Source organism: Triturus cristatus, chromosome 6, assembly GCF_964204655.1.
Source record: "Triturus cristatus chromosome 6, aTriCri1.1, whole genome shotgun sequence".
NCBI classification, from domain to species: Eukaryota; Metazoa; Chordata; class Amphibia; order Caudata; family Salamandridae; genus Triturus; species Triturus cristatus.
The window spans coordinates 1,653,764,408-1,653,782,339 of NC_140589.1; positions in this window are offsets into that span (position 1 = coordinate 1,653,764,408).

Sequence of the window (17,932 nt, forward strand, 5' to 3'; positions counted from 1 at the left end):
CCATGTGCTTATTTTTATAGTACCTTAGATCCCGTAGATCAGGCTCTTCCTGCGTGCCTGAAATCAGTCGCAGCAACAGCTTTAGCAATCAGACAAAGCGATGCCATAGTGTTAGGACATCAATTGACAGTACAAGTACCACACGCAGTAGAGGTTCTCTTGAACCGGACCCAAACACAACACTTGACTATAGCAAGACTGACGGGTTATGAATTGACATTGTTCCAGCCACACATAGAAATCAGACGTTGTAGTACATTAAATCCTGCCACACTTTTGCCATTAAGTGGAACAGACCCATTGGCACATGATTGTATTGAAGTTATTACTATTACGACGAAACCCAGACAAGACTTGACAGATATTCCATTATCAGATCCAGACCTGACATTATATGTAGATGGTTCATGCATGAGAACAAATACAGGAGAGTTAGTGGCTGCTTATGCAGTCACAACAGATACTGAAATTATTGAAACAAATTGTATCGATACCTTGTCAGCTCAAGCAGCAGAGCTCATCGCTCTGACACAAGCCTGTATTCAAGCCAAAAATAAGAAAGTCAACATATACACAGATTCACGTTATGCATTCGGAGTCGTCCATGACTTCGGCGTGCTTTGGCGAGAGAGAGGTTATTTAACTTCTCACGGTGCCCACATCCAGCACGGTCCCCTTATTCAAGTTCTGTTAGATGCAATACATCTGCCTACTGCAATATCGATTATGAAGTGTAAAGCCCATACAAAAGTGACTGACATTATTTCTCAGGGTAACGACCTAGCTGACAGAACAGCTAAACAGACTGCTCAGAATCAGACTCATCCAACTGACACGACAAAGACAATAGTTCCGACACCAACACACTGCATGACAGTTAAGGATCCCGCCCTTGATGTAATTAACATACAGACACATGCTACACCAGAAGAAATAAAGAGATGGACTGAATTAGGAGGGATCCAAACGGATCAAGGATGGATGACGAAGGGAAAATCTATATGGTTTCTCCCCGACTCAATGGGTCAGGTCATCATTAACACAATACATAGTCCAGCACACCTAGGAGAGAAAGCTATGCTAGACAGTATTCAACACATTTGGTTCAATAAACACTTGCGAGCAGCAGCTAAACAGAAAGTACGTACCTGTATGATTTGTTGTCAGTTCAATCCAGGAAAAGGTGTACCTGTAGAACAGGGTGGATTTCAACCCCCCGATCACCCTTTTGAAGTCCTCCAGATGGATTACATCCAGATGGAACGATGTCGAGGATTCAAATATGTCCTCGTAGTTGTATGCGCTCTTTCCCGGTGGACAGAGGCGTATCCCGTCTCAGATTACACTGCCCCGACTACTGCCAAACAGTTAGTTCGAGAATTCTTCCCACGGTATGGTTTGCCCCGTATTGTGTACTCAGATAATGGCCAGCCGTTCTCATCCGAGCTAATGAAACATGTTTCACTTCTGTTAGGCTACCAATGGAAATTCCACTGTGTCCGACATCCCGAGGCAGCAGGTCTCGTGGAGCGACATAATCAAACTCTGAAAATTAGACTGTCCAAAGTATGTAGAGAAAAAGGTGTCGACTGGATAGTAGCTTTACCGGTTGCGCTCTTTTACATGAGAATGGTAGCACACTCTCGAACAGGGCTATCCCCGTATGAGGTGATCTTCGGTAGACCACCAAATATGTGGGGGACGCCTATACTTCGTAAAATAACTGATGTTGATTGTAATATGCTGACAGATTACCTGGCTTCCTTGATGTCTGCACTACAATCTTGTCGTTCACAGGTAGCTGCAGCTTTTCCCGATAACACTGAGGTGAAGCCCCATGACGTGGTTCCGGGAGATATTGTACTTGTAAGGAACTTCGACAGAAGGAACCCGCTGGAGCCTCGCTGGCAGTCGCCTAAACTCGTCTTATTGACCACAAGGACAGCTGTGGAGATTGAGGGACGTAAAGGGTGGTTGCACTCGAGCCATATCAAAAAATTTCATGGACTATCATCCGATTTGAATTATCAGCCCTGCATTCCCTCACAGACTGACTCAAAACTCCCCCTGGTTGACAAGACAGAAAAAGAAAACTATAAACTGAAACTAAGGTCTAGCAAGTCAGACAATTTGATTGTTTAAGTCCTCTCCAAGGTGAATCGGTTGAATTTGTCTCTGACATGTATCCTCTAGACCGAAATAGAGAGAGAAATAGACAGAAACAGCTCAAGAAACATGCGTACTGTAAATCACTTCGTAGTCACTGCATAGTGACATTGTTAATTATGTTTTTTCTAAGTCTTCTGATTATCATTGCCAGTATATTATTACACATGTATTACCCTATTTCCAAGCGTGCTTTCAATGCTACTGCCGAACATTCTTTTAGCGAATTACCCCCGCATGAGTTGTCCTATAGATTTGCGCTGTGCAACAACACATTCATTAGTATGTTACATCATTCTCATCAGACCAGCAATGCTACAAATTGTTGGATATGTGGCCGACTCCCTCCCTATCAGAAATATAGGGGAGTTCTGCCCCTCTTTCCGTATCCATTCACACACAATGGCTCCTGTGGAGCATGGTTTAGTTTTATTAATTCCCTAGATTCAAATTCAGTAGTTTATCAAGACAACTGGGTTTGGGGAAACCTGAACCTAGTTTTACTTAAAGTCTGCTACCCTAACAAGGAGGGACTTCCCAAAAGAACAGGAACTGATCTAGAAAATGAAGTATATGGATTAGGTAACTTTACACTTAATCTCATGATCCTGAATGTTGAATCCGAAGCTACACCAATCTTGCCCGCTATGTCAGTATTTCCAGTTAGAGGCGAATTATGTGTAAGAAAGAATGGTTCAATACACATGGGCCATAGTAAATGTACCACTGTAATAGAATTCGGTGATAAAGGCAAGTCTACATTTAGAGCTTCTCGTCACTCCTACTTCATCTGTGGTCACACCGCATATATACACCTACCCCTAGATTGGGATGGTACCTGTTACATTGCATTCCTTCTACCACCTGTTTTCCTAGCCCCGCCTGATTATCATAGGAATACCCATTTAGTACACAATAGACAGCAGAGAGATCTCCCGATTGTCGACTACACTGAAACAGCATGGGAGAAATACACAGATTTCAATAAAGGTTTCTTTCCCTACATAGGTACAGTCACTAATAGTAAGCTGATACGTAGATTAACTAGAACCCTTGAAGCAGTAGTGAATGAAACTACTTCCGCCTTAGGCAACTTAACAGAGGAGCAGTCTGCGATGCGGATTGTTGTTCTTCAAAATCGTCTTGTCCTTGACGTCATTCTGGCCGATAGGGGCGGAGCTTGTAGGGTCATCGGATCAAGTTGCTGTGTTTTCATACCAGAAAACGCGCCGTCAGTATATAAAGCCATAACTCGACTTCATAAAATCGTAAGCCAGATACACCAGAATCCAGGCACCTGGACTTGGTCCGGTTGGTTCTGGAGCGTGTTGTCAGCCTGGGGATGGAGGATCCTATCCTTCCTAGGTATTGGCTTTCTCATACTATTCAGTTGCTGCTTGTGTCTACAATGTGGGCCAGCGATTTGTGGTCTGTGTGCCACATCGTGTATCCCGCCTTCAAATTTTCATTCAAGATCCCGGAAGAAGAAAGAAGAACAAATGATGCTATATGAACAGATTGATGGATTGATGAAAATGGATATTTCATAAGGGTCCGTAGGGGACAAGGAGGGAATGAGGAAATATGAATTTTATGATCAGTTATGTCCCCTATCTTAGACCCCAACGGCTCCATGTACATGCTACAAGTACATGTATGTTCCCTCCAGTTCCAGCTATGAAGACGCAAATACATGTGCGTCCAACGTCAACATGTCCTCTTTCAGATCCGCCATGAATGGGTCAAATAGTCCATTCCTAAGTATGATTGGCCACCGACTTTATATGGTTCACTTTTCACGTTTTACAGTTCAGGCAAGTAGGCCCTGAATTCTGCCATCAAGCCTTTTCCTGCTTCTGCCTCTGAAATGCTCCAGCCTGGACCTGCATCCGTATCCATGAACTTTGTCCTACTCCCTGCGCGGCTAACGGTGCCTGACGCGGCCTGTTGCCTGCCAAAAACTGTATTCAGCCTTCAAGTTATCTGCTCCGCTCCTCATCCAATGCATTCTTGTCTAGTAGTTTAGGTAAACATCCTTCCAGCTACCGAGCAAAGGGCCCGGCCTCGCTGTCTTTATACAAGTAATTCATAGCCCCTGTTACCATGGAAGATTCTTGCCCCCTCGCATCTCATGTAGACACATAGACGCTTGTACATGCACTAACAGTCAGTATAGAATAGATTCCGTCCGAGAGACCTTTCCTTTTGGATAAAACAGTTCCTTAAACAAAGATATTAGATACGATTTGGGATTAGGTTGACCTGACCCCCCAGACTTCTGTCTCCACATGTAGAGCTAAATGTCAATTCCCCTTCACCCTCTAGTTGCACGTCAATCACACGTCAATCACACGTCACGCGGCTGCGCGCGCATCTCTGCCAAATATTTCTGCTGACACTGCAGGATTCTCTTATGGATCCACCCACTTGTGACATCATTTTAAATGACGTTTCTAGTACACGCCTATTATTCCGCCTATTTTCATTACGTATGTGTATTCTTATCTGTATTATCAGCTGTTACGCCTCCTGCATCTGTCTTAATGCAATGCTTTTCATATATATATTGTTACTTGTCAATAATGTATTGTCTATCCCTTCCTGAACCTTCGTGGTGATGGAATAAGATTGCCTGGTTCGAACCATAATTCCTTTGTAAGGAATAAAGCCCTTTTCAGAACCTCTAATACCACGGATTCTGCCTCTTATTTTGACTGAGTTATTCTTACTAGACTTTACCGCATAAAAAATAGTACAGGTAATTTAAATATTTACCACAATGTGGGTAGGCGAGCGGTACCTCATAGAAAGATTGGGGGCCTCGATATGGGAGCCGATAAGAAACTGGGTACAGTAAGGATGTCTAGTGTATCTGTATCACTGCTATATTGTTTTTTTTTCTCTCTTCCATCTTCTCTCTTTATTTGCTGTGTTTTTTCGAAATAATGTAATGCTGCCTCGCTGAATAGATACAATAAACATAATATTTTAAAAAAAAGGGAACAGTCCAGACCGAACTGCCAGACCAAGTCCTCCCTGGACCAGAAACAAGCATCCTGGGACCAGTTTCAGGGTATGTCACCCTTCTTCAGCCAGACTAGCTTGAATCCAGTGGCACAGTGAGCAAGGGACCCACGTCTGGGCATACCCATCCCACTTACGGCGAAAAGTGTTACAGCAAAAAATTATGGATGAAATGGTGACAATGCAATCATTCTCCCACAGTCAAAATATCTGGGTTAAATCCATTGCTCTTTTGCCCACTATGCCACCCCAGTTTGCACCCAGCCATTTGAAAATCAGTCTTGACCCTGTGCCCCATGGGAACAGTCCAAAATGAACTGCTAGGCCAGGTCCTCCCTGGACCAGAAACAAGCATCCTGGGAACGGTTACAGGGTATATCACCCTTCTTCAGCCAGGCTAGCTTGAATCCAGTGGCACAATGATCAACGGACCCACGTCTGGCCATACCCATCCCACTTAGGGCGAAAAGTGTTACAGCAAACAAATGATGGATGGAATGCTGCCAATGCAAATATTTTCCACCAGTCAAAAGATCTGGGTTAAATCCATCATTCTTTTGACCACTACGCCACCCCATTCTGGAACCAGCCATATGCAAATCAGTCTTGACCCTGTGCCCCATGGTAACAATCTAGACTGAATTGCCAGGCCAGGTCCTTCCTGGACCAGAAACAAGCATCCTGGGACCGGTTTCAGGTTATGTCACCCTTCTTCAGCCAGGCTAGCTTGAATCCAGTGGCACAGTGAGCAAGGGACCCACGTCTGGGCATACCCATCCCTCTTAGGTTGAAAAGTGTTACAGCAAACAAATGATGGATGGAATGCTGACAATGCAAATATTTTCCCCCAGTCAAAAGAGCTGGGTTAAATCCATCATTCTTTTGCCCACTACGCCACCCCAGTTTGGACCCAGCCATATGCAAATCAGTCTTGACCCTGTGCCCCATGGGAACAGTCCAGACTGCACTGCCAGGCCAGGTCCTCCCTGGACCAGAAATAAGCGCCGTAGGACCGGTTTCAGGGTATGTCACCCTTCTTCAGCGAGGCTAGCTTGAATCCAGTGGCACAGTGAGCAAGAGACCCAAGTCTGGGCATTCCCATCCCACTTAGGGCAAAAAGTGTTACAGCAAACAAATGATGGATGGAATGCTGACAATGCAAACATTTTCCCCCAGTCAAAAGAGCTGGGTTAAATCCATCATTCTTTTGCCCACTACGCCACCCCAGTTTGGACCCAGACATATGCAAATCAGTCTTGACCCAGTGCCCCATGGGTATAGTCCAGACCGAACTGCCAGGTCGTCCCTGGACTAGAAACAAGCATCGTGGGACCGGTTTCAGGGTATTTCACCCTTCTTCAACCAGGCTAGCTTCAATCCAGTGGCACAGTGAGCAAGGGACCCACGTCTGGGCATACCCATCCCACTTAGGGTGAAAATTGTTACAGCAAACAAATGATGGATGTAATGCTGACAATGCAAACATTTTCCCCCAGTCAAAAGAGCTGGGTTAAATCCATCATTCTTTTGCCCACTACACCACCCCAGTTTAGACCCAGACATATGCAAATCAGTCTTGACCCTGTGCCCCATGGGTATAGTCCAGACCGAACTGCCAGGCCAGGTCCTCCCTGTACTGGAAACAAGCATCGTGGGACTGGTTTCAGGGTATGTCACCCTTCTTTAGCCAGGCTAGCGTCAATCCAGTGGCACAGTGAGCAAGGGACCCACGTCTGGGCATACCCATCCCACTTAGGGTGAAAAGTGTTACAGCAAACAAATGATGGATGTAATGCTGACAATGCAAACATTCTCCCCCAGTCAAAAGATCTGGGTTAAATCCATTGTTCTTTTGCCCACTACGCCACCCCAGTTTGGAGCCAGCCATATGCAAATCAGACTTGACCCTGTGCCCCATAGGAACAGTCCAGACCGAACTGCCAGGCCAGGTCCTCCCAAGACTGGAAACAAGCAGCCTGGAACCGGTTTCAGGGTCTGTCACCCGTCTTCAGCAAGGCTAGCTTGAATCCAGTGGCACAGTGAGCAAGGAACCCATGTCTGGGCATACCCATCCCACTTAGGGTGAAAAGTGTTACAGCAAACAAATGACGGATGGAATGCTGACAATGCAAACATACTCCCCCAGTCATAAGATCTGGGTTAAATCCATCGTATTTTTGCCAACTACGCCACCCCAGTTTGGACCCAGCCATATGCAAATCAGACTTGACCCTGTGCCCCATGGGAACAGTCCAGACCGAACTGCCAGGCCAGGTCCTCCCAAGACCGGAAACAAGCATCCTGGAACCGGTTTCAGAGTCTGTCACCCTTCTTCAGCCAGGCAAGCTGAATCCAGTGGCATAGTTAGCAAGGAACCCACGTCTGGGCATACCCATTCCACTTAGGGTGAAAAGTGTTACAGCAAACAAATGATGGATGGAATGCTGACAATGCAAACATTCTCCCCCAGTCAAATGATCTGGGTTAAATCCATCATTCTTTTGCCCACTGCGCCACCCCAGTTTGGACCCAACCATATGCAAATCAGTCTTGACCCTGTGCCCCATGGGAACAGTCCAGACCGAACTGCCAGGCCAGGTCCTCCCTGGACCTGAACCAAGCATCCTGGGACCGGTTTCAGGGTATGTCACCCTTCTTCAGCCAGGCTAGTTTGAATCCAGTAGCAAAATGAGCAAGAGACCCTTGTCTGGGCATACCCATCCCACTTAGGGTGAAAAGTGTTACAGCAAACAAATGATGGATGGAATTCTGACAATGCAAACATTCTCCCCCAGTCAAAAGATCTGGGTTAAATCCATAGTTCTTTTTCCCACTACGCCACCCCAGTTTGAACCCAGCCATATGCAAATAAGTCTTGACCCTATGCCCCATGGGAACAGTCCAGACCGAACTGCCAGACCAAGTCCTCCCTGGACCAGAAACAAGCATCCTGGGACCGGTTTCAGGGTATGTCACCCTTCTTCAGCCAGGCTAGCTTGAATCCAGTGGCACAGTGAGCAAGGGACCCACGACTGGGCATACCCATCCCATTTACGGCAAAAAGTGTTACAGCAAAAAATGATGTATGAAATGGTGACAATGCAATCATTCTCCCACAGTCAAAAGATCTGGGTTAAATCCATTGTTCTTTTGCCCACTACGCCACCCCAGTTTGCACCCAGCCATTTGAAAATCAGTCTTGACCCTGTTCCCCATGGGAACAGTCCAAAACGAACTGCTAGGCCAGGTCCTCCCTGGACCAGAAACAAGCATCCTGGGACCGGTTTCAGGGTATGTCACCCTTCTTCAGCCAGGCTAGCTTGAATCCAGTGGCACATTGATCAACGGACCCACGTCTGGCCATACCCATCCCACTTAGGGCGAAAAGTATTACAGCAAACAAATGATGGATGGAATGCTGACAATGCAAATATTTTCCACCAGTCAAAAGATCTGGGTTAAATCCATCATTCTTTTGACCACTACGCCACCCCAGTCTGGACCCAGCCATATGCAAATCAGTCTTGACCCTGTGCCCCATGGTAACAATCTAGACTGAACTGCCAGGCCAGGTCCTTCCTGGACCAGAAACAAGCATCCTGGGACCGATTTTAGGGTATGTCACCCTTCTTCAGCCAGGCTAGCTTGAATCCAGTGGCACAGTGAGCAAGGGACCCACGTCTGGGCATACCCATCCCACTTAGGGTGAAAAGTGTTACAGCAAACAAATGATGGATGGAATTCTGACAATGCAAATTTTTTCCCCCAGTCAAAAGAACTGGGTTAAATCCATCATTCTTTTGCCCACTACGCCACCCCAGTTTGGACCCAGCCATATGCAAATCAGTCTTGACCCTGTGCCCCATGGGAACAGTCCAGACTGCACTGCCAGGCCAGGTCCTCCCTGGACTAGAAATAAGTGCCGTGGGACCGGTTTCAGGGTATGTCACCCTTCTTCAGCCAGGCTAGCTTGAATCCAGTGGCACAGTGAGCAAGAGACCCACGTCTGGGCATTCCCATCCCACTTAGGGCAAAAAGTGTTACAGCAAACAAATGATGAATGGAATGCTGACAATGCAAACATTTTCCCCCAGTCAAAAGAGCTGGGTTAAATCCATCATTCTTTTGCCCACTACGCCACCCCAGTTTGGACCCAGACATATGCAAATCAGTCTTGACCCTGTGCCCCATGGGAACAGTCCAGACCGAACTGCCAGGCCAGGTCCTCCCTGGACTGGAAACAAGCATCGTGGGACCGATTTCAGGGTATTTCACCCTTCTTCAGCCAGGCTAGCTTCATTCCAGTGGCACAGTGAGCAAGGGACCCACGTCTGGGCATACCCATCCCACTTAGGGTGAAAAGTGTTACAGCAAACAAATGATGGATGTAATGTTGACAATGCAAACATTTTCCCCCAGTCAAAAGAGCTGGGTTAAATCCATCATTCTTTTGACCACTATGCCACCCCAGTTTGGACCCATACATATGCAAATGAGTCTTGACCCTGTGCCCCATGGGTATAGTCCAGACCGAACTGCCAGGCCAGGTCCTCCCTTTACTGGAAACAAGCATCGTGGGACCGGTTTCAGGGTATGTCACCCTTCTTTAGCCAGGCTAGCGTCAATCCAGTGGCACAGTGAGCAAGGGACTCACGTCTAAGCATACCCATCCCACTTAGGGTGAAAAGTGTTACAGCAAACAATTGATGGATGTAATGCTGACAATGCAAACATTCTCCCCCAGTCAAAAGATCTGGATTAAATCCATTGTTCTTTTGCCAACTACCCCACCCCAGTTTGGACCCAGCCACATGCAAATCCGTCTTGACCCTGTGCCCCATGGGAACAGTCCAGACCGAACTGCCAGGCCAGTTCCTCCCAAGACCGGAAACAATCAACCTGGAACCAGTTTCAGGGTCTGTCACCCTTCTTCAGCCAGGCTAGCTTGAATCCAGTGGCACAGTGAGCAAGGGACCCACGTCTGGGCATACCCATCCCACTTAGGGCGAAAAGTGTTACAGCAAACAAATGATGGATGGAATGCTGACAATACAAACATTCTCCACCAGTCAAAAAATCTGGGTTAAATTCATTGTTCTTTTGCCCACTACGCCAACCATATGCAAATCAGTCTTGACCCTGTGCCCCATGGGAACAGTCCAGACCGAACTGCCAGGCCAGGTCCTCCCTGGACCTAAAACAAGCATCCTGGGACCGGTTTCATGGTATGTCACCCTTCTTCAGCCAGGCTAGCTTGAATCCAGTGCCACAGTGAGCAAGGGACCCACGTCTGGGCATAAACATCCCACTTAGGGCGAAAAGTGTTACAGCAAACAAATGATGGATGGAATGCTGACAATGCAATCATTCTCCCCCAGTCAAAAGATCTGGGTTAAATCCATTGTTCTTTTGCCCACTACACCACCCCAGTTTGGACCTAGCCATATGAAAATCAGTCTTGACCCTGTGCCCCATGGGAACAGTCCAAAACGACCTGCTAGGCCAGGTCCTCCCTTGACCAGAAACAAGCATCCTGGGACAAGTTTCAGGGTATGTCACCCTTCTTCAGCCAGGCTTGCCTGAATCCAGTGGCACAGTGAGCAAGGGACCCACGTCTGGGCATACACATCCCACTTAGGGCGAAAAGTGTAAAAGCAAACAAATGATGGATGGAATGCTGACAATGCAAATATTTTCCCCAAGTCAAAAGATCTGGGTCAAATCCATCATTCTTTCGCCCACTACGCCACCCCAGTTTGGACCCAGCCATATGCAAATCAGTCTTGACCCTGTGCCCCATGGGTACAGTCCAGACCGAATGTTTAAATACGGTACTAGAGAAATGTAATCTGGGGGAAATTTTCTCCAGAGTGATCTCAGCAATTTATAAAGTTCCAACAGTCAGAATATTAGTAAATGGTAACCTCTCCTGTTCCATACAAGTGCAAAGAGGCACAAGGCATGGATGCCCTCTGTCGCCAATGCTTTTTAACTTATATATAGAGTCCCTCTCAGAAAGTATTAGGTCACATGAAGAAATAATCCCTTTTAGATTCAGTAGTTGGGAGAAAAAAGTTTCACTGTATGCCGATGACATTATGGTATATACGTCAGATCTTAAAAAAAACTATCCCAATTGTATATAGCCTAGCTCAACAATTTGGCAATATCTCAGGCTATGAGATTAATCGATCAAAAACTGACTGTATGGCCTGAAATGTTATTATTTGCTCCATCCAACTAAAAAGAGAAATTAGATATTTGGGAATAAAAATTACTCATGATATTAACGATATACCTAATTCAAATTTGAGTAAAATCGATAAGGAAATTTCCGACTCTTTAAAAAGCTGGGCTTATTTACCCCTAACATTAATAGGAAGGGTCAATTTGGTAAAAATTATGTTATTACCTAAATTGATTTTTTTATTCCAAAATATACCATTAGCATTTAAAGAAGAAAGTCTGAGGAAAATTCAGTCAAAAATGAACTCATTTATTTGGGCATCTAAGGGCACTAGAATTTCCTGGAAGAAACTTCGTAGGAGAAAGAATAAGGGAGGCTTATGTGTGCCGGACATATCTCTTTATGCATGTTTTTTTTTAATGAAGGCAGGAAAAATGCTCATGAATGAACCCAATCTCTCGGAAATAGGGAAAATGTTTAAGGAAATGCTCCAAGACCCAAAAGAAGCTGAATATGCTTACATATATAAATTTGGAGATCCACAATTCTTCAAGAAAGTCCGATTGAAAGTTTTAAAGGACCTAGCAATAACCTGGAGTAAAATCAGAAAGATGTCAAAAATCAGCTATTACAGCGCTATGACGCCCATATGGGATACACCTGGTTCACCTGAATGGACTAAAGATTCATTGGCAATACCTTTGAAATCTGCGGGTATAAACTGTTGGGCGCAACTTATCCCAGAGGGATGTTTATTATCCTGGGAAGACTTGAAGCTTATGACGGAAAACCAATTATCTAAATTTAAGTATTTACAGATAAAATGTTGGTCTCAAAGGGTTGGTATACCGATTGGCTTTACAAATGATCTAGAGTCAGCATTAAGAACCAGACAACAAAACAAGAAAGAAGTGGCAAAGCTTTATTGGCTCCTGATTGACTCCACAGATGAGAACTCTACACTTCCAACACGGCTGTGGGGCGAGTACTTGCCGGACGTCAATACAGAAACCTTATGGTAAGTATCCTTTCGTTTACTATACGCCACGGTCCAAGCTGCCAATTTAAGAAGGAATCATCTTTTCTCTCTTCACAGAGTTTACTAATCTCCTTTAAAATGATCTAAATTTGCAAGGGTCGCTATTCCATGTTGCCCAAAATGTCGGAAGGAAAAAGCTAATGACGTGCATATGTTTGTAAGCTGCCCTATAATACAGAACTTTTGGAACTTCGTATTAAAAGGTATGGAAAGAATATTTGGGTTCGATATACAGGTGAGCATTTCTCTATTTTTTTTTGGTTTTCTCCCCAATCATGAATTGTTACCTCTGGACACTAATAAGTTGTGTTTTTATCTTTTTTTAAGAGCACATAGAGAAATTTGTAAATGTTGGATCAAATGTACCCCTCCGAATTTTTTAGATTGGGTAAATGCTATCAAATATGTTATGAAATTAGATATAGCCACAAGAAAAGAGAATAGCAAGAAGAGGGCCTTTTGGACACCATGTATAATTTGGCTGAATAATCTCTAAACCTAATCGAGGGTATTTGAGTCCAATGATTATGCCTCTACATAGAATTACTTTACCACTCGCGTCAGTTCTTGGGCATTACAGATAGAAGAGCGGAACAGACCAATTTCGAGAGGTTCTGTGTAAAGTGCAAACCATTAAGATCAGAGATCTCTTCCTGGTGCCAACAAGAAGGGGGACAGCAGAAGAAATCAACACAGCATTGGAAAGATCTAATGGCGTATGAGAACAAAATAAAAAAAAAAAAAAAAAATATCGATGGAATGCTGACAATGCAAACATTCTCCCCCAGTCAAAAGATCTGGGTTACATCCATCATTCTTTTGCCCACTACGCCACCCCAGTTTGGACCCAGCCATATGCAAATCAGTCTTGACCCTGTGCCCCATGGGAAGAGTCCAGACCGAACTGCCAGGCCAGGTCCTCCCTGGACTGGAAACAAGCATCCTGGGACCGGTTTCAGGGTATGTCACCCTTCTTCAGCCAGGCTAGCTTGAATCGAGTGGCACAGTGAGCAAGGGACCCACGTCTGGGCATACCCATCCCTCTTAGGGCGAAACGTGTTTCAGCAAACAAATGATGGATGGAATGCTGACAATGCAAACCTTTTCCCCCAGTCAAAAGATCGGGTTTAAATCTATTGTTCTGTTGCCCACTACGCCACCCCAGTTTGGACCCAGCCATATGCAAAACAGTCTTGACCCTGTGCCCCATGGGAACAGTCCAGACCGAACAGCCAGGCCAGGTCCTCCCTGGACCAGAAACAAGCATCCTGGGACCGGTTTCAGGGTATGTCACCCTTCTTCAGCCAGGCTAGCTTGAAAGCAGTGGCACAGTGAGGAAGGGACCCACGTCTGAGCATACTCATCCCACTTAGGGCGAATAGTGCTACAGCAAACAAATGATGGATGGAATGCTGACAATGCAAACATTCACCCCCAGTCAAAAGATCTGGGTTAAATCCATTGTTCTTTCGCCCACTACGCCACCCCATTTTGGACCCAGCCAAATGCAAATCAGTCTTGACCCTGTGTCCCATGGGAACAGTCTAGACCGAACTGCCAGGCCAGGTCCTCCCTGGACCAGAAACAAGCATCCTGGGACCGGATTCAGGTTATGTCACCCTTCTTCAGCCAGGCTAGCTTGAATCCAGTGGCACAGTGAGCAATGGACCCACGTCTGGGCATTCCCATCCCACTTAGGGCGAAAAGTGTTACAGCAAACAAATGATGGATGGAATGCTGACAATGCAAACATTTTCCCCCAGTCAAAAGAGCGGGGTTAAATCCATCATTCTTTTGCCAACTACACCACCCCAGTTTGGACCCAGCCATATGCAAATCAGTCTTGACCCTGTGCCCCATGGGAACAGTCCAGACCGAACTTCCAGGTCAGGTCCTTCCTGGACTGGAAACAAGCATCCTGGAACCGGTTTCAGGGTATGTCACCCTTGTTTAGCCAGGCTAGCGTCAATCCAGTGGCACAGTGAGCAATGGACCCACGTCTGGGCATTCCCATCCCACTTAGGGCGAAAAGTGTTACAGCAAACAAATGATGAATGTAATGCTGACAATGCAAACATTCTCCCCCAGTCAGAAGATCTGGGTTAAATCCATAGTTCTTTTGCCCACTACGCCACCCCAGTTTGGTCCCAGCCATTTGCAAATCAGTCTTGACTCTGTGCCCCATGGGAACATTCCAGACCGAACTGCCAGGCCAGGTCCTCCCTGGACCGGAAACAAGCATCCTGGGATTGGTTTCAGGGTATGTCACCCTTCTTCAGCCAGGCTAGCTTGAAAGCAGTGGCACAGTGAGGAAGGGACCCACGTCTGGGCATACCCATCCCACTTAGGGCGAAAAGTGTTACAGCAACCAAATGATGGTTGGAATGCTGACAATTCAAACATTCCCCCCGTCAAAAGATCTGGGTTAAATCCATTGTTCTTTTGCCCACTACGCTACCCCAGTTTGGACCCAGGGATATGCAAATCAGTCTTGACCCTGTGCCCCATGGGAACAGTCCAGACCGAACTGCTTAGGTAAGTATTACATGTTATGCTTTGTTATGCCCATGAACGTGGATGAACTAATTAAAACTGAGCTGTAAAGGGTGTCTTTATGTGATGATGAGAAGAGATTTGATGGGCAAAGAACACCATATGCACAGAGATATGCCACTTTCGTCCCCTCTTCCTAGTGCTACCACAGATTTGAGCTGACGTGCGTCAGGCACAAACCTTAGCGCCATGGTGCGTGCCTCAATCTGACATAGGTTTTGTAGAGGAAGGGTATGCTTTCTCTAGAAAATACTATGCCTAGACACACTGCAAAGTTTTTCCTACTTTGTATGTGTGCTGCACAGTACAGCATGCAGGTAAAGTCAGTAAATAAAGGAGAAATTAAAACATTTAGCCTGTTAATGTCTGCTTTTCAGTGGTGTTAATTGTTGCAGCTAAACCCTGTCTACTAATGTTAATAGATAGGGTTTGCATTAAAAAAAACCTTCACGCAAAGTAATGCAAAGCAGCTTTTAGTGCTACTTTGGTTACTTTACTATACAAACCAATGCTAATTCCAATTAGCGTTGGTTTGTTAATCCCCAAATAGGTTAACCGTTGGGTTAGCTAAACACTTGTGAATCTAGGCCTCTGTTTAAGCTATGTGAAACCCAACAGTGTCTGCAGCTAGCTGATACAGGGTTATTTCTAGGAGTGGGCATAACTGGCATAATTCTCTTGCGCGTACTCACCTGTAATTACCAGAACATTTCTCATTATTTCGCAAAATTCACTCTGGGATACAAAATGGGCTAGAGGATACATTTTGCGCTAAGTAAGTAGCACTAAAGGCTACAGGACACGAACAGCAAAAGCAAGCAGCTGCTCCTTTTCTATTAGGGTCTCATTTCATTTTTGACGATGGCCCGTTGTTCTGTTCGGGGATGGAAAAAAAATTCTCCGCTCCCATAGTCGAAGGACCTGCCTCCAAATTTATAAATGACCGCCAAGCAGGAGATCATTGATAATGGACAGGCAGGAACCACCGTCATAGCAGTTCCTGCCAATGCATTTTGTAGTTTGGTGCAGAGCCGCATCAGCATGCGCAGCCTTGCACCAAACAACTTTCTTTTTTTATTTTAAAAAAGAAAATTCTGATATGGAATTTGTAATGTGCTCCTCATAATGGCAGTCATCTCCCATGGGAAGGGGAGCATTGTTAGCAATTTACTTTTAGGTGACAGACAGATTATGATTTTGTAAATGAAACAAGACAAAAACAACATAAATCCACTGTATAGAAGTTGAGATATGAATTTGTATAGAATAAATGTCAAAACAGTGGGTAGAAGCAATAAGCGCTTAAATGGGTTATCTGACTGGGCTAGACCGGGGTGAAGTCAAAAGTTCAGGCTGACTGCGATGGAGCGCAGGCCAGATACAGGGACTCACTTGGGCCCACTAAACCAAAGTACCTTGATCCGGGATGCATCATCATCATCGGCGAACATGCGAGGTGCAGCTGAGGTGATGCTTCTGTGTCGAGCCACGCGGGGAATGAGATGCACCGATTTATTTCCATGCAACTGCGTCAATGCATCGGTTCTGAGTGCGAGCACTGGTTCTGGATGCGATGTGCAACTTCTGCTCCCGCAGTAGGTGATGGTTTAATACCAAAATTGATCTGCTGGTTCTGTGGACTATGTCCAAGCAATGACAAGGATGCGCTGGTTTCGAGGGCAATGCGCAAGCTCTGCTCCCCACAACAACGGGGATGCACTGATTCTGACTCACGCAAACGTGAAGTGTGCCAGTTCCAATGAGATGTGTGGGTTCTGGATAAAGGAGCACCTCAGGCCTTGGTTCTGCTTTGTTACAATATTGAAAAAACACACATCATTATCCCTGAAAATTTGATGTAAACGCATTTAGAATTTGCAGTGTGTTCCTGTGCACTGTCAGTGACCTGGCCGAAAAGGGCATGAAAGATTTGTAACTGAGTCACAAATTCAAACCTGTTTTGAACAGGGACCCTCAAAATACGTTTGGCCTAGGGCCCCCAAAATCCTTAAGAAGTGCAGGGGTCGAAGCAAGGCTGTAATTTTGGAGTGGTGGCTGTTTGTGTAGTGGAAAGGATTAGTAACCGGAAGAGAACATGTTGTTAGAATGGGGCCTGATACCTGAAGCAGAATAATTTGATTCTCAGACTTGTGTTTTTTTCACTTTCCCTTTCAACTGCTTTTGAAGGACTGACAAGTTCAACTGCGTTGAATGTCAACAGCAGGCGCATGTCGTGAACAATGTTGAAAGGCAGTCAACCCATGAAGTGTTCGATTTGTTGTTTACGTTGGGTTTAAGTGTAAACAACAAATGTATGAAAATAAATGGGGATCACTGGATGTACTACTTACTCAAATATTGTCCACCGAATAATAATGAAAACAATATAAACAAATGAATACAATGAAGACAAGAGGCAGTAATTTGTTATGCATGTATTCACAGATATGTGCTCATATCAAATGTGAAGTCTGCAGTGTGTTTTCAAGCAACAGCAATAAAACTATCAGCAGAAAAATACTCGATGAACTCACGTTGGAAGAGCAAAAACGTGTAAAATAAGCTAAGTTTCATGTTCAAATTGAACCACAGCTTACATTTAAAACAAAATGTACTTAAACTAAAAAAGGCAGATATTTTGTCAGTGGGATGAGAACTGTAGGTCAACCTATCAGATAAAGGAATCTCTCTTCAGTGGTTGGGCGGCCGTGATGGAAGGCAGGGGTTTGGGGAGGGGGATTGGGGTTGAAATAATATAAAAGAAAACTTACCTGTCGCTCCGCTCCTGCTGATGGCTGCCTCACTGCTCCTCTCGTCTCCAGCAGGCTGGGCCTTCAGGGCACAGGTTCTACACCCAATCCTGAATCTGCTCTCACATGAGAGCAGCGAAAGGATTGCTCTGAGAGGCTCGTTTGCCGCTCAAATTGTGCATTGGACCCTGTGCCTTTTCTCCAACCCTGCTG